Below are 23,391 nucleotides of genomic sequence, written 5' to 3' on the forward strand. Positions count from 1 at the left end.
TCAGTAGTTGTGTCTCGTGAGCTCTAGAGCGCACGCTCAGTAGTGGTGGTGTACGGGGCTTAGTTGCTCCGCAGCATGTGGGATCTTCCCAGACCAGGGATCGAACCCGTGTCCCCTGCATTGGCAGGCGGATTCTTATGCAGTGCGCCACCAGGGAAGTCCCTGGGTTTTTTTTTTAAACATTTATTTATTTATTATTTGGCTGTGCAGGGTCAGGTCTTAGTTGTGGCACACAGGGTCTTTAGTTGCAGTATGTGGACTCTTAGTTGTGGCATGTGGGATCTAGTTCCCTGAACAGGGATTGAACCCGGGCCCCCTGCATTGGGAGCATGGAGTCTTAGCCACTGGACCACCAGGGAAGTCCCAGAGAATCATAATTTAAGAAGATTCTGGTTTCTGTTGTGCTGAGCCTGGGCCAGATGGAGAGGCCATGGTGATAAAGGCAAAGAGGTGGCCCTGCAGTTGACCCAGAGTCACATGAACCTCCTGCGAGGTTTTCAGTGCTGGGTCATGCTCTGCCACCATCTTGTAACTTTGGATAAGTCTCCCTATCTTTTTCAGCCTTAGTTTCTCAATCTGTAAAATTACAAGCTTTAATGAAGCTTTGATGAACTATATTCTGAGATACTAAAAGTGCCCAGCATTGCTTTTTAATTTTAGGGAACTATTTCAGGTGGGCACTGAAGAATCATTCTTGGCCACGTTGACCCTTACTGGTTATGGGGAAACACTTGTGAAAAATAGGGAAAACCACAAACTTTCCAACAGCTCAAAGCCCTTCCAATTCACCACTTTTCGATTACTCGTTAGCAATTGAGTAGTGAAATTTCTTTTCTCAGAGAATTTCAGTAACCAAGAAGACTTTGAATTATTGCTTATTATGTTTCATATATAAGCTAGTATTGACTTTTAGAGTTACTGGTTAAAGATTTTCCAGTATATTATTTACAGTTGAATTGTTCATGTGTATGATTTATTTGGATGTGTTAGAGAAAATAAGTAATCCGCAAGGTAAAAGGTATAAAAGCTTATTCCTACTATGACTATAATCAGACAGACTTGTTTTGGCTGAGTTTCTATTTGACTGACTACAGTTATAGTAAATGATTAAGTTCATGGTCAGTTTGTTGAGGGCCATGTTAAATGATCATGTGATGTATTATCATGGCTACACCATTATTCTTAATCAATTTGTGAACCACAACTCATGTACATTATTTTTCCTCATTGGTTTAAAATAAGATTTGAAATCCTCATAAAATATTATTTTCCCTCTCCTTTTCTTTTAGTCTACTAGCATCTTCTTATATCATGTTAGGAGAAGAAAAAAAGCAAGTTAATATTAAAAGGCAGGCAGGGACACAGATTATGCAAAATGTCAACTTTGCTTGCATCTCAGTACTGAGGCATTTTTTTTTTTTTGTATGACAGTATTCACAGAAAAAAAGGAGACCAGTAGTTTGCAAAAGGTTAGATAGTGTTACATATTACCAGATAGAATAATTCAATTTATGCTGAAATATCTTGTTTATACACACATCCCTAATTATGCACAATATTTAACAGCACATCCAACCCACCCACAGGCCAATTAAAGCTCTCAAATTTGAACAAACGCTAAACTGATTATTGTATCATATCTAGTTTTTTAAAGAACTAATATTCATTGAAAATTCTTTCCTCTTGAGTGTTTTTCTTTTAATTTTTTTTTTTTTTTTTTTTTTAATGAGGATCTTGAATCAGATGCGTATGTTTTGATTGATTGATTGATTGATTGATTTTTGGCTGTGTTGGGTCTTCGTTTCTGTGCGAGGGCTTTCTCCAGTTGTGGCAAGCGGGGGCCACTCTTCATCGCGATGCGCGGGCCTCTCACCGTCGCGGCCTCTCTCGTTGCGGAGCACAGGCTCCAGACGCGCAGGCTCAGCAGTTGTGGCTCACGGGCCCAGCCGCTCCGCGGCATGTGGGATCTTCCCAAGCCAGGGCTCGAACCCGTGTCCCCTGCATTAGCAGGCAGATTCTCAACCACTGCGCCACCAGGGAAGCCCTTAATTTTTGAATTTTATTTATTTTTTTATACAGCAGGTTCTTATTAGTCATCCATTTTATACACATCAGTGTACATATGTCAATCCCAATCGCACAATTCATCACACCACCACCCCCACCCCTCCACGGCTTTCCCCCCTTGGTGTCCGTACGTTTGTTCTCTACATCTGTGTCTCAATTTCTGCCCCGCAAACTGGTTCATCTGTACCATTATTCTAGGTTCCACATATATGCGTTAATGTGCAATATTTGTTTTTCTCTGTCCGACTTACTTCACTCTGTATGACAGTCTCTGGGTCCACCCACGTCTCTACAAATGACCCAGTTTCGTTCCTTTTTATGGCTGAGTAATATTCCATTGTATATATGTACCACATCTTCTTTATCCATTCATCTGTCAGTGGACATTGAGGATGCTTCTATGACCTGGCTGTTGTAAATAGTGCTGCAATGAACATTGGGGTGCATGTGTCTTTTTGAATTATGGTTTTCTCTGAGTATATGCCCAGTAGTGGGATTGCTGGGTCATATGGTAGTTCCACTTTTAGTTTTTTAAGGAACCTCCATGCTGTTCTCCATAGTGGCTATATCAATTTACATTCCCATCAACAGTGCAAGAGGGTTCCCTTTTCTCCACACCCTCTCCAGCATTTGTTGTTTGTAGATTTTCTGCTGATGCCCATTCTGACTGGTGTGAGGTGATACCTCATTGTGGTTTTGATTTGCATTTCTCTAATAATGAGTGATGTTGAGCAGCTTTTCATGTGCTTCTTGGCCATCTGTATGTCTTATTTGGAGAAATGTCTATTTAGGTCTTCTGCCCATTTTTTGATTAGGTTGTTTGTTTTTTTAATATTGAGCTGTTTAATATTGAGCTATTTATATATTTTGGAGATTAATCCTTTGTCCGTTGATTCGTTTGCAAATATTTTCTCCCATTCTGAGGGTTGTCTTTTCATCTTGTTTATGGTTTCCTTTGCTGTGCAAAAGCTTTGAAGTTTCATTAGGTCCCATTTGTTTATTTTTGTTTTTATTTCCATTACTCTAGGAGGTGGATCAAAAAAGATCTTGCTGTGATTTATGTCAAAGAGTGTTCTTCCTATGTTTTCCTCTAAGAGTTTTATAGTGTCTGGTCTTACACTTAGGTCTCTAATCCATTTTGAGTTTAATTTTGTGTTTGGTGTTAGGGAGTGTTCTAATTTCATTCTTTTACATGTAGCTGTCCAGTTTTCCCAGCACCACTTATTGAAGAGACTGTCTTTTCTCCATTGTATATCCTTGCCTCCTTTGTCACAGATTTGTTGACCATAGTTGTGTGGGTTTATCTCTGGGCTTTCTGTCTTGTTCCATTGACCTATATTTCTGTTTTTGTGCCAGTACTGTATTGTCTTGATTACTGTAACTTTGTAGTATAGTCTGTAGTCAGGGCGTCTCATTCCTCCAGATCCGTTTTTTTCCCTCAAGACTGCTTTGGCTATTCGGGGTCTTTTGTGTCTCCATACATATTTTAAGATTTTTTTGTTCTAGTTCTGTAAAAAATGCCATTGGTAGTTTGATAGGGATTGCACTGAATCTGTAGATTGCTTTGGGTAGTGTAGTCATTTTCACAATATTGATTCTTCCAGTCCAAGAACATGGTATATCTCTCCATCTGTTGGTATCATCCTTAATTTCTTTCATCAGTGTCTTATAGTTTTCTGCATACAAGCCTTTTGTCTCCCTAGGTAGGTTTATTCCTAGGTATTTTATTCTTTTTTGTTGCAATGGTAAATGGGAATGTTTCCTTAATTTCTCTTTCAGATTTTTCATCATTAATGTATAGGAATGCAAGAGATTTCTGTGCATTAATTTTGTATCCTGCAACTTCACCAAATTCATTGATTAGCTCTAGTAGTTTTCTGGTGGCATTTTTAGGATTCTCTATGTATAGTATCATGTCATCTGCAAACAGTGACAGTTTTACTTCTTCTTTTCCAATTTATATTCCTTTTATTTCTTTTTCTTCTCTGATTGCCATGGCTAGGACTTCCAAAACTATGTTGGATAATAGTGATGAGAGTGGATATCCTTGTCTCGTTCCTGATCTTAGAAGAAATGCTTTCAGTTTTTCACCATTGAGAATGATGTTTGCTGTGGGTTTGTCGTATATGGCCTTTATTATGTTGAGGTAGGTTCCCTCTATGCCCACTTTCTAGAGAGTTTTTTTCATAAATGGGTGTTGAATTTTGTCAAAAGCTTTTTCTGCATCTATGGAGATGATCATATGGTTTTTATTCTTCAGTTTGTTAATATGGTGTATCACATTGATTGATTTGCATATATTGAAGAATCCTTGCATCCCTGAGATAAATCCCACTTGATCATGGTGTATAACCCTTTTAATGTGTTGTTGGATTCTGTTTGCTAGTATTTTGTTGAGGATTTTTGCATCTATATTCATCAGTGATATTGGTCTGTAATTTTCTTTTTTTGTAGTATCTTTGTCTGGTCTTGGTATCAGGGTGATGGTGGCCTCATAGAATGAGTTTGGGAGTGTTCTTTCCTCTGCAATTTTTTGGAAGCGTTTGAGAAGGATGGGTGGTAGCTCGTCTCTAAATGTTTGATAGAATTCACCTGTGAAGCCATCTGATCCTGGACTTTTGTTTGTTGGAAGATTTTTAATCCCAGTTTCAATTTCATTACTTGTGATTGGTCTGTTCATATTTTCTGTTTCTTCCTGGTTCAGTCTTGGAAGGTTATACCTTTCTAAGAATTTGTCCATTTCTTCCAGGTTGTCCAGTTTATTGGCATAGAGTTGCTTGTAGTAGTCTCTTAGGATGCTTTGTTTTTCTGTGGTGTCTGTTGTAACTTCTCCTTTTTCATTTCTAATTTTATTGATTTGAGGAGTTTATCTTTATTGATTTTGTTTATCTTCTCAAAGAACCAGCTTTTAGTTTTATTGATCTTTGCTATTGTTTTCTTTGTTTCTGTTTCATTTATTTCTGCTCTGATCTTGATGATTTCTTTCCTTCTGCTAACTTTGGGTTTTGTTTGTTCTTCTTTCTCTAGCCCCTTTAGGTGTAAGGTTAGATTGTTTACTTGAGATTTTTCTTGTTTCTTGAGGTAGGCTTGTATAGCTATAAACTTCCCTCTTAGAACTGCTTTTGCTGCATCCCATAGGTTTTGGATCGTCGTGTTTTCATTGTCATTTGTCTCTAGGTATTTTTTGATTTCTTCAGTGATCTCTTGGTTATTTAGTAACGTATTGTTTAGCCTTCATGTTTTTGTGTTTTTTACGGGTTTTTTTCCCCTGTAATTGATTTCTAATCTCATAACGTTGTGGTCAGAAAAGATGCTTGATATGATTTCAATTTTCTTAAATTTACTGAGGCTTGATTTGTGACCCAAGATGTGATCTATCCTGTAGAATGTTCCATGCGCACTTGAGAAGAAAGTGTAATCTGTTTTTGGATGGAATGTCCTATAAATATCAATTAAATCTATCTGGTCTGTTGTGTCATTTAAAGCTTCTGTTTCCTTATTAATTTTCATTTTGGATGATCTGTCCATTGGTGTAAGTGAGGTGTTAAAGTCCCCCACTGTTATTGTTTTACTGTCGCTTCTCCTCTTTTATAGCTGTTAGCAGTTGCCTTATGTATTGAGGTGCTCCTATGTTGGGTGCATATATATTTATAATTGTTATATCTTCTTCTTGGATTGATCCCTTGATCATTATGTAGTGTCCTTCCTTGTCTCTTGTAACATTCTTTATTTTAAAGTCTGTTTTATCTGACATGCGTATTGCTACTCCAGTTTTCTTTTGATTTCCATTTGCATGGAATATCTTTTTCCATCCCCTCACTTTCAGTCTGTCTGTGTCCCTAGGTCTGCAGTAGGTCTCTTGTAGACAGCATATTATATGGGTCTTGTTTTTGTATCTATTCAGCAAGCCTGTGTCTTTTGGTTGGAGCATTTAATCCGTTCACGTTTAAGGTAGTTATTGATATGTATGTTCCTATGACCATTTTCTTAATTGTTTTGGGTTTGTTTTTGTAAGTCCTTTTCTTCTCTTGTGTTTCCCACTTAGAGAAGTTCCTTTAGCGTTTGTTGTAGAGCTGGTTCAGTGTTGCTGAATTCTCTTAGCTTTTGCTTGTCTGTAAAGCTTTTGATTTCTCCATCAAATCTAAATGAGATCCTTGCCGGGTAGAGTAATCTTGGTTGTAGGTTCTTCCCTTTCATCACTTTAAGTATATCATGCCACTCCCTTCTGGCTTGTAGTTTCTGCTGAGAAATCAGCTGTTAACCTTATGGGAGTTCCCTTGTATGTTATTTGTCGTTTTTCCTTGGCTGCTTTCAGTAATTTTTCTTTGTCTTTAATTTTTGCCAATTTGATTACTGTGTGTCTCGGCGTGTTTCTCCTTGGGTTTATCCTGTATGGGACTCTCTGCACTTCCTGGACTTGGGTGGCTATTTCCTTTCCCATGTTAGGGAAGTTTTCGACTGTAATCTCTTCAAATATTTTCTTGGGTCCTTTCACTCTCTCTTCTCCTTCTGGGACCCCTATAATGCGAATGTTGTTGCATTTAATGTTGTTCCAGAGGTTTCTTAGGCTGTCTTCATTTCTTTTCATTCTTTTTTCTTTATTCTGTTCTGCAGCAGTGAATTCCACCATTCTGTCTTCCAGGTCACTTATCCATTCTTCTCCCTCAGTTATTCTGTTGTTGATTCCTTCTAGTGTATTTTTCATTTCAGTTATTGTATTGTTCATCTCTGTTTGTTTGTTCTTTAATTCTTCTAGGTCTTTGTTAAACATTTCTTGCATCTTCTAGATCTTTGCCTCCATTGTTTTTCAGAGGTCCTGGATCGTCTTCACTATCATTATTCTGAATTCTTTTTCTGGAAGGTTGCCTATCTCTACTTCATTTAGTTGTTTTTCTGGGGTTTTATCTTGTTCCTTCATCTGGTACATAGCCCTCTGCCTTTTCATGTTGTCTGTCTTTCTGTGAATGTGATTTTTGTTCCACAGGCTGCAGGATTGTAGTTCTTCTTGCTTCTGCTGTCTTCCCTCTGGTGGATGAGGCTATCTAAGAGGCTTAAGCAAGTTTCCTGATCGGAGGGACTGGTGGTGGGTAGAGCTGGCTGTTGCTCTGGTGGGCAGAGCTCAGTAAAACTTTAATCTGCTTGTGTGCTGATGGGTGGGGTTGGGTTCCCTCCCTGTTGGTTGTTTGGCCTGAGGTGACCCAACACTGGAGCCTACCTGGATTCTTCGGTGAGGCTAATGGCAGACTCCAGGAGGGCTCACGCCAAGGAGTACTTCACAGAACTTCCGCTGCCAGTGTACTTGTCCTCATGGTGAGCCACAGCCACCCCCTGCCTCTGCAGGAGACCCTCCAACACTAGCAGGTAGGTCTGGTTCAGTCTCCTATGGGGTCACTGCTCCTTCCCCTGGGTCCCGATGCTCACACTACTTTGTGTGTGCCCTCCAAGAGTGAAGTCTCTGTTTCCCTCAGTCCTGTCGAAGTCCTGCAATCAAATCCTGCTAGCCTTCGAAGTCTGATTCTCTAGGAATTCCTCCTCCCTTTGCCGGACCCGCAGGTTGGGAAGCCTTACATGGGGCTCAGAACCTTCACTCCAGTGGGTGGACTTCTGTGGTATAAGTGTTCTCCAGTTTGTGAGTCACCCACCCAGCAGTTATGGGATTTGATTTTATTGTGATTGCACCCCTCCTACCGTCTCATTGTGGCTTCTCCTTTGTCTTTGGATGTGGGGTATCTTTTTTTGTGAGTTCCAGTGTCTTCCTGTCGATGATTGTTTAGCAGTTAGTTGTGATTCTAGTGTTCTCGCAAGAGGGAGTGAGAGCAGGTCCTTCTACTCCGCCATCTTGAACCAAGCTCTGCCTCTTGAGTGTTTTGCTAATATTTCAAAAGTGTGAGTAGCATCTAATAAGAAAAAAAGAAATATAACTGCTCTTCCAAGACATTAGTGGAGGAAAAGAATTCATTCAAACATATTATAACAATTGCTTATTTTTTGAACATTGCTTTTGCCTTTGTTTTTCCTTTATATGTTGCAGGAAAACAAAAGGTTTTACTTCCTCCAATTGTTTTATTCCACTTGTAGTTATATTTAGAAGCTTTTTGCTAAGTTGGGGAAGAGCTAACTTTGGGAGACAAAAAGGCAAAATTAGTAACCCTCAAAGTTAGTAACGTAGATCAGTATGATCCACTGAGTTCTGGGTTCTTCCTTCTGTACTCCATTGAGGTTAATGAGTTAAGTTCACCTTGCACTTGTGAAATACTTAGCAAATCTCTACAGTATTGTTGAAACTAATTGTTATTTGTTTTTTAAAATATTGGCAACACGAAGGTTTTCTCTGTTCCCCCAAATACTGTATTCATTTAAACTCTTTAGTGATAGTCACTTGAATATTATTACAATATAAAAAGGTGGGTAGGATCTTAAAAGTCTTATTTTTTATTTTCAGTGGGGAAGGAACACAATCATTGTAACTACATGTAGAGTAGGTAAGTTTTTCGCAGTCCTTAAAGACATAGGAAATTGGCCACGAATAGATGTGTCTGTTATTTAGGGATTTTCATCATTTTTCCAGTTTAATTTTTAAAATAGATTGTCATTTCATATATGAATCTTAATCACTCTTAAGTATAAGTCTAGAAATATCGTGGCACTGAAAAGAGTAGAGGTGAGGACATCTAGGCTTGGTTACTGTTCTTATCTCCATAACATTCCCAACTTAATATGGCTTTAATATGCGAACTTGTTCTTTTCCTTTCACTTATGTGCCTTACCAAATTAACTGTCACTCTCCATTTTCTCTGTAAAACAAACTGACTGATACCACAGCGTGCTGAATGCTCGTGGCTGATAGGCTACTCACCAGTACAGCCAAATACTTTCATTTCTACCCAGAGTGAATTGTTTGTTCCCAAATTCATTTACCCTTGTTATTGTAATGTGCAGGATTTTTTTTTTAATTTAGCTTTACTGGAGTATAGTTGATTTACAATATTGTATTAGTTTCTGGGGTATAGCAAGATAATTCAGTTTTATGCATACATATTTTCATTCATTTTTAGATTCTTTTCTCATATAGGTTATCACAGAATATTGAGTAGAGTTCCCTGTGTTATACAGCAGGTCCTTGTTGGTCATCTATCTTATGTATAGTAGTGTGTGTATGTTCATCCCAAGCTCCTGATTTATCGTCCCTTCCCACCCCTCCATGTTTCCCCTTTGGTAACGATAAGTTTGTTTTCGATAATCTGTAAGTCTGTTTCTGTTTTGTAAATGAGTTCATTTGTATCATTTTTAAAATTAGATTCCACATATGAGTGATATCATATGATATTTGTCTTTCTCTGTCTGACTTACTTTACTTAGTATGATAATCTCTAGGTCCATCCATGTTGCTGCAAATGGCATTATTTCATTTTTTATGGCTGAGTAATATTCCACTGTATATATGTACCACATCGTCTTTATCCATTCCTCTGTTGATGGACATTTAGGTTGCTTCCATGTCTTGGCTATTGTAAATAGTGCTGCAGTGAACATTGGGGTGCATGGATCTTTTCAGATTATGGTTTTCTCTGGGTATATGCCCAGGAGTGGGATTGCTGGATCGTATGGTAGTTCTATTTTTAGTTTTTTAGGGAACCTCCATACTATTTTCCATAGCGGTTGTACCAATTTACATTCCCACCAACAGTGTAGGAGGGTTCCCTTTTCTCCACACCCTTAATATGCAGTTTAATTAAATATCAGATAAAATGATGAAACCTCAGCGTTAAGGAGAACTGTTCGTAAGAAAATTAAGTTGACTGCTTTGGAAGACTTGATGTAGGTAAATAGCTTTTTAAAATTGCTGCAAAATGTATAATTAGGAATTAGAAAGACTTGGGGGAGAATAATAAAAATTCTGAAAGGTTCTATGCACAGATTGCTTCACAGATCTTAAACTCCTGCTCTGCTTTTAAAAATAGGCTGGAAATTTTATCCAATGCAGTATAGGTGGCTTATACAAGGATTTTTTCAACAAGTTGACCTATACTCAAAGAATTCAGGGGAAAAAGTATGGTTATATTTTAAATTAAAGTGGTTTTTAATGGATTCCTATATTATCTGCCTTTTGAAAAATTAAATGACCAACACGGGATCCAGTTGTATCATATAAGAGGACATCCACTGTAATCTCTTCAATACAACATTACCCAATTGTGTCAGAAATGTGACTGACAGTGTGAAAACATGCCAGGATTTAGGGGTTATCACTATCACAGTGGGTGGATCATCATGAGAATGTGTGGGGAAAGGCAGGTAAGACCAGCCTGATACAGTGTGATCACATTTGAGGCTTAGCTCTGGGAAGTGGAGCCAATGAAGGAGACAGGGCCAGAGTGGTCATCGAAACTGGTGGAAGACCAAGACAATTCAGTGACAGGAAGTCCAGAGAGGAGAAAGTTTAAACTAGAAGTGGTTATCAGTGCTATAAGTAATGCAAAAAAGTTGAGCAGGATGGGGATGAATAGACAACTGGTGACCTGACAGAGCTATTTGTAAAGGGAGAATCCAGATTGTAAATCAGAAGTACACGAGAAATTAGGAAAGAAATGAAAAGGTCACTTGAGATAGAATCAGGATCAAGGTCAGGGGAGAAGGTGAAGTTGAAGATGTTAAGGAGTTGATTAAGATCTAGAGAAGATGGGGAAAAATATCCAGATAGATTATCCTTGTAGAGGATCCAGGACATCTCTTTCTCTGAGACCTTAGAGGAGGAAAGACTGGCAGGTAATATGGGAAAAAGAATCTGTGTACGGAGGTAGTCTGAATTTGCAAGGCTAGGCTCAGAAGTAGAAACGTAAACCAAAACAAATATGCTTTGGTTAACACAAAGCTGGGAATTAAAGAGCATATATGGTGGCTCAGCAGATCATGGTAATCTTGGGTGCTAATGAGATCATGATTAAAATGATTGGCCATGGAATTCAGGCCAGAAAGGAGAGGCCTGATGAGACCAGTAAAATAAGCAAGATACAAGGTACTGGGGATGGCGTACGCCCTGAAGGTGAAAAACACTTTGGCCGTTGAGGTGGATCTTGTGGTCAAAGAAAGAATTTCAGTTTGAGATCTTTGAGGTGAACAGTTCCCAGTGATAATCATGGCTAAATTTGTGTTAAAAAGAAGAAATAAAATTAACAAGATTGTCTGAATTGGAGAATTCTGAGACCGTTAGGAGCCTCACTTGTTTGGATGACTTGGGTATGGATTATGTGTACTGTTAGCTTGGCAGCCATAGCATGTCACAAATTTGGATGTAATAGATAGATGGTAAACTTGGGTAGAATGTGTTGGTTCAACTCAAAGAGTTAGCTTAACATGTAAGACAAAACTCTTCAGCTGCCATTTGGCAATATTTAGGTAATGGAGACTCAGGTTGGGTAAGACAACTGTCCTCTGTCCTCAAGGAGCTAAAAGCACTGTGGCAAAGCTTATAGGATGGAAAGGCAAATATATAATTTTAATACAATGTAAAAAATATTAAAATAAAAATAAGCACACTAAGGCAGGAGTAATGAACTATTTAGAGAGAGGCACTTGAGTGCTGACCTGGCAGAAAAGGGTAATAAGGACATTCCAGGAAGAAGAAAGAACAATTGCAAAGATGCAGAGATGTTTATTTTATTTCAAGAATACAAGTTAAGGGGGAGACCTTCAAGATGGTGGAGGAGTAAGACGTGGAGATCACCTTCCTCCCCACAAATACATCAAAAATATATCTACATGTGGAACAACTCGTACAGAACATTTACTGAACGCTGGCAGAAGAACTCAGACTTCGCACAAGACACCAGAGGGTGACCTAACATGCAGAGGCAGGGCCAAATCCAAAGCTGAACCCCAGGAGCTGTGCGAACAAAGAAGAGAAAGGGAAATCTCTCCCAGCAGCCTCAGGAGCAGTGGATTAAATCTCCACAATCAACTTGATGTACCTTGCATCTGTGGAATACCTGAATAGACAAGGAATCATCCCAAATTGAGGAGGTGGACTTTGGGAGCAACTGTAGACTTGGATTTCCTTTCTGCATCTAATTTGTTTCTGGTTTTATGTTTATCTCAGTTTAGTATTCAGAGCTTATTATCATTGGTAGATTTGTTTATTGATTTGGTTGCTCTCTTCCTTTACCGTTTTTTATATATATATATTTTTTTTTTCTTTTTTTCTCTCTTTGTGAGTCTGTATATGTATGCTTCTTTGTGTGATTTTTGTCTGTGTAGGTTTGCTTTTACCATTTGTCCTAGGGTTCTGTCTGTCTGGGGTTTTTTTTGTTTTTTGTTTTTGGCTTTTTAGTAGAGTTTTTAGAGCTTGTTATCATTGGTGGATTTGTTTATTGGTTTGGTTGTTCTTTCTTTTTTTTATTACTTTTTAAAAATTTTAATAATATATTTTTTAATAACTATTTTTTTTTCTTTTTCTTTTTTTTTTTTTTCCTCCCTTTTCTTCTGAGCTGTGTGGCTGACAGTGTCTTGGTGCTCCGGCCAGGTGTCAGGCCTGAGCCTCTGAGGTAGGAGAGCTGAGTTCAGGACACTGGTCCACCAGAGACCTCCTGGCCCCATGTAATATCAATTATCGAGAGCTCTCCCAGAGTTCTCCATCTCAACGCTAAGACCCAGCTCCACTCAATGACCAGCAAGCTCCAATGCTGGACACACCATGCCAAACAACTAGCAAGACAGGAACACAGCCCCACCCATTAGCAGAGAGGCTGCTTAAAATCATAATAAGGTCACAGACACCCCAAAACACACCACCAGATATGGACCTGCCCACCAGAAAGACAAGGTCCAGCCTCATCCACCAGAACACAGGCACCAGTCCCCTCCACCAGGAAGCCTACATAACCCACTGAACCAACCTTACCCACTGGGGGCAGACACCAAAAACCACGGGAACTACGAACCTGCAGCCTGCGTAAAGGAGACCCCAAACACAGTAAGTTAAGCAAAATGAGAAGACAGAATACACAGCAGATGAAGGAGCAAGGTAAAAACCCACCAGCCCAAACAAATGAAGAAGAAATAGGCAGCCTACCTGAAAAAGAATTCAGAGTAATGATAGTAAAGATGATCCAAAATCTTGGGAATAGAATGGAGAAAATACAAGAAACGTTTAACAAGGACCTAGAAGAACTAAAGAGCAAACAAACAATGCTGAACAACACAATAAATGAAATTAAAAATTCTCTAGAAGGAATCGATAGCAGAATAACTGAGGCAGAAGAATGGATAAGTGACCTGGAAGATAAAATAGTGGAAATAACTACTGCAGAGCAGAATAAAGAAAAAAGAATGAAAAGAATCGAGGACAGTCTCAGAGACCTCTGGGGCAACATTAAATGCACCAAGTTTCGAATTATAGGGGTCCCAGAAGAAGAGAAATAGAAAGGGACTGAGAAAATATTTGAAGAGATTATAGTTGAAAACTTCCCTAATATGGGAAAGGAAATAGTCAATCAAGTCCAGGAAGCACGAGAGTCCCATACAGGATAAATACAAGGAGAAATACACCAAGACACATATTAATCAAACTATCAAAAATTTAATACAAAGAACAAATATTAAAAGCAGCAAGGGAAAAGCAACAAATAACATACAAGGGAATCCCCATAAGGTTAACAGCTGATCTTTCAGCAGAAACTCTGCAAGCCAGAAGGGTGTGGCAGGACATATTTAAAGTGATGAAAGGGAAAAACCTACAACCAAGATTACCAAGCCAAGGATCTCATTCAGATTCGATGGAGAAATTTAAACCTTTACAGACAAGCAAAAGTTAAGAGAATTCAGCACCACCAAACCAGCTTTACAACAAATGCTAAAGGAACTTCTCTAGGCAGGAAACACAAAAGAAGGAAAAGACCTACAAAAACAAACCCAAAACAATTAAGAAAATGGTAATAGGAACATACATATCAATAACTACCTTAAATGTAAATGGATTAAATGCTCCAACCAAAAGACATAGAGTGGCTGAATGGGTACAAAAACAAGACCTGTATATATGCTGTCTACAAGAGACCCACTTCAGACCTAGGGACACATACAGACTGAAAGTGAGGGGATGGTAAAAGATATTCCATGCAAATGGAAATCAAAAGAAAGCTGGAGTAGCAATTCTCATATCAGACAAAACAGACTTTAAAATAAAGACTATTACAGGAGACAAAAACACTACGTAACAATAGGGCTTCCCTGGTGGCGCGGTGGTTGAGAGTCTGCCTGCCAATGCAGGGGACACGGGTTCAAGCCCTGGTCTGGGAAGATCCCACATGCCGCGGAGCAACTAGGCCCGTGAGCCACAACTACTGAGCCTGTGCGTCTGGAGCCCGTGCTCCACAACAAGAGAGGCCGCGACAGTGAGAGGCCTGCGCACCGCGATGAAGAGTGGCCCCCACTCACTGCAACTAGAGAAAGCCCTCGCACAGAAACAAAGACCCAACACAGCCAAAAATAATAAATAAATAAATAAATTTAAAAAAATTTAAAAAAAACCCAAAAAACAATAAAGGAGTCAATCCAAGAAAAAGATATAACAATTGTAAATATTTATGCACCCAACATAGGAGCACCTCAATACATAAGGCAAATGCTAACAGCCATAAAAGGGGAAATTGACAGTAACACAATCATAGTAGGGGACTTTAACACCCTACTTTCACCAATGGGCAGATCATCCAAAATGAAAGTAAATAAGGAAACACAAGCTTTCAATGATACATTAAACAAGATGGACTTAATTGATACTTATAGGACATTCCATCCAAAAAAACAGAATACACTTTCTTCTCAAGTGCTCATGGGACATTCTCCAGTATAGATCATATCTTGGGTCACAAATCAAGCCTTGGTAAATTTAAGAAAATTGAAATCTTATCAAGTATCTTTTCCAACCACAACACTATGAGACTAGATATCAATTATGGAAAAAAATATGTAAAGAAACACAAACACATGGAGGCTAAACAGTACACTAGTAAATAATCAAGAGATCACTGAAGAAATCAAAGAGGAAATCAAAAGAATACCTAGAAACAAATGACAATGAAAACACGACGACCCAAAAATCTATGGGATGCAGCAAAAGCAGTTCTAAGAGGAAAGTTTATACCAATACAATCCTACCTCAGGAAACAAGAAACATCTCAGATAAACAACCTAACCTTACACCTAAAGGAATTAGAGAAAGAAGAACAAAAAACCCCCAGGGTTAGCAGAAGGAATGTAATCATAAAGGTCAGATCATAAATAAATGAAAAAGAAATGAAGGAAATGATAGCAAAGATCAATAAAACTAAAAGCTGGTTCTTTGAGAAGATGAACAAAATCGATAAAGCATTAGCCAGACTCATCAGGAAAAAAAGGGAGAAGATTCAAATCAATAGAAATGAAAAAGGAGAAGTAACAAGTGACACTGCAGAAATACAAAGGACCATGAGAGATTACTACAAGCAACTATATGCCAATAAAATGGACAACCTGGAAGAAATGGGCAAATTCTTAGAAAAGCACAACCTTTTGAGACTGAACCAGGAAGAAATAGAAAATATGAACAGACCAATCACAAGCATTGAAATTGAAACTGTGATTAAAAATCTTCCAACAGGGCTTCCCTGGTAGCGCAGTGGTTGAGAATCTGCCTGCCAATACAGGGGACACGGGTTCGAGCCCTGGTCTGGGAAGATCCCACATGCCACGGAGCAGCTGGGCCCGTGAGCCACAATTACTGAGCCTGCGCGTCTGGAGCCTGTGCTCCGCAACAAGAGAGACCGTGATAGTGAGAGGCCCGCGCACCGCGATGAAGAGTGGCCCCCGCTTGCCACAACTAGAGAAAGCCCTCGCACAGAAACGAAGACCCAACACAGCCATAAATAAATAAATAAATAAAATTAAAAAAAAAAATCTTCCAACAAACAAAAGCCCAGGACCAGATGGCTTCACAGGCGAATTCTATGAAACACTGAGAGAAGAGCTAACACCTATCCTTCTCAAGCTCTTCCAAAATATAGCAGAGGAAGGAACACTCCCAAATTCATTCTACGAGGCCACCATCACCCTGATACCAAAACCAGACAAAGATGACACAAAAATAGAAAACTATAGGCCAATATCACTGATGAACATAGATGCAAAAATCCTCAACAAAATACTAGTGAACAGAATCCAACAGCACATTAAAAGGATCATACACCATGATCAAGTGGGGTTTATCCCAGGAATGCAAGGATTCTTCAATATACGCAGATCAATCAATGTGATACACCATATTAACAAATTGAAGGAGAAAAACCATATGATCATCTCAGTAGATGCCGAAAAAGCTTTTCACAAGATTCAACACCCATTTGTGATAAAAACCCTCCAGAAAGTAGGCATAGAGGGAACTTACCTCAACATAACAAAGGCCATGTATGAAAAACCCACAGCCAACATCTTTCTCAGTGGTGAAAAACTAAAACCACTTCCACAAAGATCAGGAACAGGACAGGGTTGCCCACTCTCCCCACTGTTATTCAACATAGTTTTGGAAGTTTTAGCCACAGCAATCAGAGAAGAAAAAGAAATAAAAGGAATACAAATTGGAAAAGAAGAAGTAAAACTGTCACTGTTTGCAGATGACATGATACTATATGTAGAGAATCCTAAAGATGCTACCAGAAAACTACTAGAGCTAATCAATGAATGTGTTAAAGTAACAGGATACAAAATTAATGCACAGAAGTCTCTTACATTCCTATACACTAATGATGAAAAATCTGAAAGAGAAATTAAGGAAACACTCCCATTTACCACTGCAATAAAAAGAATGAAATACCTAGGAATAAACCTACCTAAGGAGACAAAAGACCTGTATGCAGAAAACTGTAAGACACTGATGAAAGAAATTAAACATGATAGAAACAGATGGAGAGATATACCATGTTCTTGGATTGGAAGAATCAACATTGTGAAAATGACTATACTACCCAAAACAATCTACAGATTCAGTGCAATCCCTACCAAACTACCAATGGCATTTTTCACAGAACTAGAACAAAAAATTTCACAATTTTTATGGAAACACAAAAGACCCCAAATAGCCAGAGCAATCTTGAGAAAGAAAAACAGAGCTGGAGGAATCAGGCTCCCTGACTTCAGACTATACTACAAAGCTACAGTAATCAATACAGTATGGTACTGGCACAGAAATAGAAATATAGATCAATGGAACAGGATAGAAAGCCCAGAGATAAACCCACGCACATATGGTCATCTTATCTTTGATAAAGGAGGCAAGGATATACAGTGGAGAAAAGACAGCCTCTTCAATAAGTGATGCTGGGAAAACTGGACAGCTACATGTAAAAGAATGAAATTAGAACACTTCCCAACACCATACACAAAAATAAACTCAAAATGGATTAAAGACCTAAATGTAAGGCCAGACACTATAAAACTCTTAGAGGAAAACATAGGAAGAACGCTCTATGACATACATCAAGCAAGATCCTTTTTGACCCACCTTCCTAGAGAAATGGAAATAAAAACAAAAATAAACAAATGGGACCTAATGAAACTTCAAAGCTTTTGCACAGCAAAGGAAACCATAAACAAGACTAGAAGACAACCCTCAGAATGGGAGAAAATATTTGCAAATGAAGCAACTGAGAAAGGATTAATCTCCACAATATACAAGCAGCTCATGCAGCTCAATATCAAAAAAACAAACAACCCAATCCAAAAGTGGGCCAAAGACCTAAATTGACATTTCTCCAAAGAAGATATATAGATTCCCAGCAAACACATGAAAGGTTGCTCAACATCACTAATCATTAGAGAAATGCAAGTCAGAACTACAATGAGGTGTCACCTCACACTAGTCAGAATGGCCATTATCAAAAAATCTACAAACAATAAATGCTGGAGAGGGTGTAGAGAAAAGGGAATGCTCTTGCACTGTTGGTGGTTATGTAAATTAATAAAGCCACTATGCAGAACAGTATGGAGGTTCCTTATAAAACTAAAAATAGAACTACCATACGGCCCAGCAATCCCACTCCTGGGCATATACCCTGAGAAAACCATAATTCAAAAAGAGTCATGTACCACAATGTTCATTGCAGCACTGTTTACAATAGCCAGTACATGGAAGCAACCTAAGTGTCCATCGACAGATGAATGGATAAAGAAGATGTGGCACATATATACAATGGAATATTAGCCATAAAAAGGAACGAAATTGAGTTATTTGTAGTGAGGTGGTTGGACCTAGAGTCTGTCATACAGAGTGAAGTAAGTCAGAAAGAGAAAAACAAATACTGTATGCTAACACATATATATGCAATGTTAAAAAGAAAAAAAAATGTTCTGAAGAACCTAGGGGCAAGACAGGAATAGAGACATAGAGAATGGACTTGAGGACATGGGGAGGGGGAAGGGTAAGCTGGGACGAAGTGAGAGAGTGGCATGGACATATATACACTACCAAGTGTAAAATAGATAGCTGGTGGGAAGCAGCTGCATAGCACAGGGAGATCAGCTCGGTGCTTTGTGTCCACCTAGAGGGGTGGGAGGGGGACGCCAGAGGGAGGGGATATGGGGATATATGTATATGTATATGTATAGCTGATGCACTTTGTTATACAGCAGAAACTAACACACCATTGTAAAGCAATTATAGTCCAATAAAGATGTTAAAAAAAAAAGAGTACAAGTTAAAATTTAACTTCTTGTTCAATGAGATGACTACGAACAATTAGTTAGTGCCGGAGCATGTGATGTGTGTGTGAAGTAGTGAGGGGTGAAGTTGAGGCGTAGGCAGGGAACACATGCCACACAGCTCACATGTCATGCAAAGGAGGTTAGCCTTTTTCCTTTGGACCAGTGGTCTCCAAAGAGGCAAGTGAGTATGCAAAGTAATAGTTGTGGAGAAGAAAACTGGAACTTATGTTTCTTTCTTTTTTATGTCATCCTTTTAAGTTTCAATTTTTGTGTACATTCTATAATAATCTAATACAGGAATTGATGTATATGTTATATAAATATACACATCTGGGGTGCATGTTAAAAGTTTTTGTTCATGGCAGGACTGCGTGGTCAGAAGAGCCCAGCAGTCACTGTTGTAACTGAGAGAGCCAGGTAGGGGTGGGAGCACCCAAAGGGTTTTAATTAGGGTAGCAGGATCTGATTTGCACTGTAGAGCAAGTTTTCTGGGATCATATGGAAGATAATTGGAAGAGAGCCGGTCTAGAGCAAGAGGAGTTAGTTGAGAAACTGTTAAACATACTTGAATGAAGGCAGTTGTAGAATGGAGAGAAAGACCCAGATTCAAGAATCTAAGTAGGTAGAACAAAAAGAATTTTATGATTGTTGTGAGGAGTCGAGGATGACTGGAATTCTGGCTAGGACATGTGGGTAGATAGATTTTTCACTTACCAGGATATGTAATAAAGGCAGAAGAGCAGATTTGGGAGGGAACCATAGTGAATTCTGTTGGTTTTTTGGGGAGGAGGTAAAGGTATCAGTTAAGTGACTGCAGGCAAGTTCCCAGTAATCCCACAAAAGTGCAAAACTTTTTGGTATCTGATAGAGAAATGCTTTTTTAAAACACTTTTATTGAGGTTTGATTTGTTTCATTCTTTTTTTTTTTTTAATAAATTTATTTATTTATTTATTTTTGGCTGTGTTGGGTCTTCGTTTCTGTGTGAGGACTTTCTCCAGTTCTGGCAAGCGGGGGCCATTCTTCATCGCGGCGCGCGGGCCTCTCACTGCCGCGGCCTCTCCCGTTGCGGAGCACAGGCTCCAGACGCGCAGGCTCAGTAGTTGTGGCTCACGGGCCCAGCCGCTCTGCGGCATGTGGGATCTTCCCAGACCAGGGCTCGAACCCATGTGCCCGGCATTGGCAGACAGACTCTCAACCACTGCGCCACCAGGGAAGCCCCTGTTTCATTCATTTTTAAGTGTACAAGTCAATGATTTTTAGTAAATTTATAAAGTTGTGCAACCATCATCACAATCCAATTTTAGAACATTTTCATCACCCACAACCATTCCTTTCTGCCCCCTTGCGTTCAATACTGTTTTGTAGTCCCAGCCACAGGCAGTCATTAAGCAGTTTCTGTCTCTATAGATTTTCCTTTTCTGGACCTTTCATATAAATGCAGTCATACAATGTATAGTGTTTTTGCTTCTGGATTCTTTCACTCATGTTAAATTTTTGAAGTTCATGCATGTCGTAGTATATATCAGTAGATTGTTTTTCTTTTATTGCTGAATTAATATCTCATTGCATATGGGCTTCCCTGGTGGCACAGTGGTTAAGAATCCGCCTGCCCATGCAGGGGACACGGGTTCGAGCCCTGGCCCCGGAAGATCCCAAGTGCCGTGGAGCAACTAAGCCTGTGCGCCACAACTACTGAGCCTGCGCTCTAGAGCCCGCGAACCACAACTACTGAGCCCACGTGCTGCAACTACCAAAGCCCATGTGCCTGGAGCCTGTGCTCCACAACAAGAGAAGCCACTGCAATGAGAAGCCCGCGCACCGCAACAAAGAGTAGCCCCCACTCGCCACAACTGCAGAAAGCCTCCGTGCAGCAACGAAGACTCAATGCAGCCAAAAAAAAAAAAAAAAAAAAAAAAAATACCATTGTATCAATTTATTACATGTCGTTTATCCGTTCACTGGTTGATGGATATTTGGATTGCTTCCACTTTGGGGCTATTGTGAATAATGCTGCTATAAACTTACATATGCAAGACTTCGGACATATGTTTTCATTTTTCTTGGGTATATAGCTAAGACTGGAAATTCTGGATCATATGATAAGTTTATGCTTAACTTTTTAAGAAACTGCCAAGCTATTCTCTGAAGCAGTGGTACTGTTTACATTCCTACCAGCTATGTATGGGGGTTGTGGTTTCTCTTCACCCTTGCCAACACTTGTTATTGTAGACTCTTAGATTTAGGTCTGTGATCCATTTTTTTTTTCCTATGATCCATTTTGAGTCAATTTTTGTGTTTGAGTGATGTAAGAGTCTAAGTTTCTTTTGTTTTTGTTTTTTACATATATCCAGTTGTCTCAGAACTTTTTTCGGAAAAGGCTTTTTCCCCCATTGAATTGCTTTGGCACCTTGGCCATAAATGTAAAGAGTTTATTTCTGGACTCTCAGTTTTGTTCCTTATTGCCAATACCACACTGCCTAGATTACTGTAGTTTTGAAATTGGGAAGTATAAGTCCTCCAACTTTGTTCTTAAAAATCATTTTGGCTATTTTAGGTCTTTTGCATTTCTATATAAATTTTAGGATCATTTTGTCTATCTCTACAAAAAAAATCATGCTGGGATTTTGATAGGGAGTGTTTTGAATTTCTAGATCAATTTGGGGAGAATTGCTATCTTAACAATATTGAGTCTTCCCATTCATGAACGTGGAATGTGTCTTTATTTATTTATAGCTTTGATTTTTCTTAGCAGTGTTTTGTTATTTTCAATATACAAGTCTCACACTTCTTTTTTTAAATTTATTTGTAAATATTTTATTCTTGTTGCGTGAATTCTGTCTTGAGCACATTAAATTTGAGGTGTCTATGAGACATTACAGGTAGAAGTGTCTAATGGGTCGTTGGACGTCAGGAGAGAGAAGTGAGCTGGAATTGGGGACAGTCAGCACACAGGTGGGAATGGGGAGCCTTGGGTTTGGATGCAGTTACTCACGGAGAGCAGGCAGAAGAAAACAAAGGTGACAATGGATAGAAATCTGGGAAGCACTAGAATTCACTAGGCAGGCATAAGAAGAGAACTAGTTCCGTGTAACGGAGGCTGACAACAGTCAGCCACAGAGGTACGGGGGAGAGAGGGGTATCGCTCAGCGGAGAACATTTCAAGGAAATGCCAAGCAGCAGTGTCACGTGGTAGAGGGGGCAGAGTGGAAGATAGTCTGAGAAGGGGCATGTAATTTGTCAACTAAAGGCTAACTGGTGATGTTACTGGGAATAATTTCAGCAGCATGGGTGTTCCAGTGTAGGGACGGGAGGGGAACCCAGATGGCGGAGGATGAGGGGATGAGTGTGAGGTTCTGCCTCGTTCACCATGTGACCCCAGGTGCCTGGCACGTTGGTACTTACTAAACATTTGAGTAAATGGGGAAGTAGAGCGGTGCTTTCAAAAGCTAAGGCTTAGAGGAGGAAAGAAGAGAGGAGAGGCTAGAGGGGAGGGTCAGGTTGAAGGGAGGAATGTTTTTTTGTTTGTTTGTTTTTTTTAAAGAAATTCACGTTCTTTATTTATTTATTTATGACTGTGTTGAGTCCTCGTTTCTGTGCGAGGGCTTTCTCTAGTTGCGGCAAGTGGGGACCACTCTTCATCGCGGTGCGCGGGCCTCCCGCCATCGCGGCCTCTCCTGCCGCGGAGCACAGGCTCCAGACGCGCAGGCTCAGCAACCGTGGCTCACGGGCCCAGTCGCTCCGTGGCATGTGGGATCTTCCCAGACCAGGGCTCGAACCTGTGTCCCCTGCATTGGCAGGCAGACTCTCAACCACTGCGCCACCAGGGAAGCCCAGGAATGTTTTTTAATTTGTGAGAAATGTGAGTGCCCTTGTATGAAAAAGGAAAAGAGGCTGTAGAGAGGGAGGCTGAGGGCAGTGAGAGTGGCTGGTTGATGAAGCTGTGATGCAGAGCGGACCAGAGGGAGTGGGGTTCAGAGCATACGATTTGAAACAGGAAAAGACTGTTGACAAGTATCTGTAACTATTGGAATTGTGATGATTTAAGATACTTACTAAAAATACATAGCACATTCCAAGCTACTGGTTAGTGTTGCTGAATTTGAAGGAAGCTTTAGGCTAAAGCCATGTTGAAAATGAATTGGGGGAAATTTAAAGATACCTTATGTGTTAGGAAACAAACTATGTTCTTAATCTTTATTTTACTGCTTCCAGATAGCAAGGTTTCTTCTCTTCTGGTATGTTGCTAATGTGTCTTTGTGCCTACATGACAGATGCAGATGGATTTAGTATATTTTCAGCCTCCCTCCCCCTGCTTTTGAGCAGCATTTGGTATGGCCCCAGATCTGTGCATACATCTTTGCACACCAGAGCCCTCAGAGCTTGCATTTGGCTTTTATAGAAGCGGTAGATTACTATATATGTCTGCTTAAACCATCAGCAGAAAACTAACAGGCTTAATAGAATTTCTCTGGAAAAACCTGCTTCTGGCTTCAGCCTCACTTCCTTTGTTCAACATCCCAGAAGATGCACATCAGGGGAGCTGCCTGGTAACTGGAGGTTTCACTTGACCAGCACTGAGCTTCTGTTTACTT

At 39.6% G+C, this 23,391-nt stretch overlaps 1 protein-coding gene across 1 annotated transcript in view; it reads left to right on the forward strand.

The window, feature by feature from the left end:
* The window catches only part of DTNBP1 (dystrobrevin binding protein 1), a 121,872-nt gene that overhangs the window by 55,955 nt on the left and 42,526 nt on the right, over positions 1 to 23,391 (forward strand). The window lies entirely within an intron of this gene.

Source organism: Balaenoptera acutorostrata, chromosome 10 (assembly GCF_949987535.1).
Source record: "Balaenoptera acutorostrata chromosome 10, mBalAcu1.1, whole genome shotgun sequence".
Taxonomy (NCBI): Eukaryota; Metazoa; Chordata; class Mammalia; order Artiodactyla; family Balaenopteridae; genus Balaenoptera; species Balaenoptera acutorostrata.